Source organism: Orycteropus afer, unplaced genomic scaffold (genome assembly GCF_000298275.1).
Source record: "Orycteropus afer afer isolate SDZICR_OR568_19922 unplaced genomic scaffold, OryAfe1.0 scaffold00599, whole genome shotgun sequence".
NCBI classification, from domain to species: Eukaryota; Metazoa; Chordata; class Mammalia; order Tubulidentata; family Orycteropodidae; genus Orycteropus; species Orycteropus afer.
This window is the reverse complement of record NW_006922186.1, coordinates 662,660-665,375: the sequence shown is the minus strand read 5'-3', so window position 1 is coordinate 665,375 and position 2,716 is coordinate 662,660. Positions and strand designations below refer to the sequence as shown.

General features: G+C 40.9%; 1 pseudogene; it reads right to left on the bottom strand.

The window, feature by feature from the left end:
* LOC103210361 overlaps window positions 1–166 on the bottom strand; it is a 14,362-nt pseudogene extending 14,196 nt beyond the window's left edge.
* Window positions 167–2,716: the final 2,550 nt, after the last annotated feature.

The window sequence follows — 2,716 nt, the reverse complement described above, 5'->3', positions numbered from 1 at the left end:
CCATAGTAACAGCTACAGCATCTGCTAAAAGGTCTACACCTTGAAGCATTAAGGCTCGGGCGTCTGCACCAAATTTTACATCTTTGGCATAAGCCTGAGTGAGATGAGGATCCAGTGTCCTGCACACTGGTCGCATCCGCCGAAGAATTGCAGGTAATCGGAGCATTTCTGCGGGGCGACCGGCGGGCGTATGCGCGGAAAGAAAGACCGTCAGCAGCGAGTGAGGGGCAGAATACAGCTGCTGCAATCATTTTTGAATGACCTTCAGTAAGATTTTACTTGCATGCAATATTAATGATATGGTTTGATAATTTCCACTTTCTGTAGGAACACCTTTCTTTGGAGTGGGTACAAATGTGGATCTCTTCCAGTCAGTTGGCCAGGTAGCTGTCTTCCAAATCTCTTGGGATAGCCGAGTGGATCCCTCCAGTGCAGCATCCGTTCATTGAAACATCTCAATGGGTATTCCATCAGTTCCTGGAGCCTTGTTTTTTGCCAATTCCTTCAGTGCATCTTTGACTTCCTCCCTCAATACCACTGGTTCTTGATCATATGCCACCTCCTGAAAAGGATAAACATTGACCAATTCTTCTTGGTATAATGACTCTGTATATTCCCTCCATCATTTATAATAATAATTATTATTATGTTTCCTGCATCATTTAATATATTGCCCATAACTCAAAACTCACTGCCGTAGAGTCTGATCCAACCCATAGTGACCCCTCCTGGGTTTCTGAGGTGATGTCACTATGGAAGTAGACTGCCTAATCTTCCTTCCCAGGAGTGGCTGGTGGATTTGAACCACCAGCCTTCTGGTTAGCAGTCAAATGCCGTAGGCACTAGGCCACCAGAGCTCCTATATTCCAACTTGAGGCTTCTTTTTTTTCCTCCATTGTTTCAGCTTGAGAAATTCTTATCATGGTCTTCCCTTTTGGTTTTCTAAGTCCAGGTCATTGCACATTTCATTATAATAATTGACTTCGTCCTCTCAAGCTGCTCTTTGAAATCTTCTGTTCAGCTCTTTTATCTTGTCATTTATTTCATTTGCTTTAGCTAGTCTCCATTCAAGGGCAAGTTTCAAAGGCTCTTCTGACATCCATTTTGGTCTTTTCTTCCTTTCCTATCTTTTTAATGACCTTTTGCTTTCTTCATGGATGATGTTCTTGATGTCATTTCACAATTCTTGTAGGGAATTGAACTTGGTCCTTGGTCTTCAATGCACCAAATCTATTCCTTAGATGGTCTCTAAATTCAGGAGAGATATAATCAAGGTCATATTTTGGCTCTCATGGACTTGTTTTAATTATCTTCAGCTTTAACTCGAACTTGCATATGAGCAGTTAATGGTCTGTTCCACAATCAGCTCCTGGTCTTGTTTTGGCTGAAGATATTTAGCTTCTCCAATGTCTCTTTCCACAGAAGTAGTCAATCTGATTCCTGTGTACTCCAAATGGCCAAGTGCATGTGTATAGCTGCCATTTGTGTTGTTGAAGAAAGGTATTTGCAATGAATAAGCCATCGGTCTTGCAAAATTCTGTCACTCTCTCTCCTGAGTTACCTCTACAACTAAGGCCATATTTTCCAATTACTGGTGATTCTTCTTTGTTTCCAACTTTTGCATTCCAGTCACCAATGATAGTCAACACATATTTATTGTATGTTCAGTCAGTTTCAGACTTAAGAAGTTGGTAAAAATCTTCAATTTCCTCATCTTTGGCTTTGGTGTTTGGTGGGTAAATTTGAATAATCGTAGTATTAACTGGTTTTCATTGTAGGAATATGGATATTATTCTAGCATTGACAGCACTGTACTTCATGATAGATCTTTATACATTCTTTGTGATGATGAATGCCATGCTATGCCTCTTCAATTTTTCATTTCTGGCATAGTAGATCATACGATTGTTTCATTCAAAATTTCCAATATCAGTCCATTTAATATCACTAATGTCAAGGATATCAATCTTTATGCATTCCATTTCATTTTCACAACTTCTACTTTTCCTAGATTCACAATTTGTACATTCTATGTTCCAATTATTAGTGGATGTTTGTAGCTGTTTCATCTCTTCTTGAGTTATTCCACATCAGCAAGTGGAGGTGCCAAAAGCTTTACTCTAACCATATCATTAAGGTCATCTCTAGTCTGAGAAGGCAGCACTTTCCCAGTTGTATTTTGAGTAACTTCTGACCTGAGGGGCTCATTTTCCGACACTATATCAGACAATGTTTCAGGGGTATGCATCAAGATTTCCAGTATTATATTAGACAGTGTTTCACTGCTATTCATAAGATGTTCACTGGCCAATTCTTTGTGAAGTGGATGGCCTCTTCCTTCTTCTGAGTCTGTCTTAGCCTGGAAGCTCGGCTGAAACCTGTCCACCATGGGTAGCCCTGCTGGCATTTGAAATACCTGTGGCATAGCTGGAAGCCTCACAACATGCAAGCCACCACAGTATGACAAACTGACAGACAAGTTTGTCTCCTTTAGCTGTTTCAAAAAATGCTCTGCTCACTTCCTGGTCTCCTTCAGCCTTTCTGAACCCGCCTTCTCGCTCTCTGATTCCTGGTTCCTGGTTCCCTCCTTCAGCCACTGGCTCTGAACCCACCTCATGCGACCTTCTCTCTCTTTCATTCCTCGTTCTAAGCATTCATATGTATGTGTGTTTGTGTATGTATGTATGCATGTATGTGTGTGTGTGTGTGTGTGTGT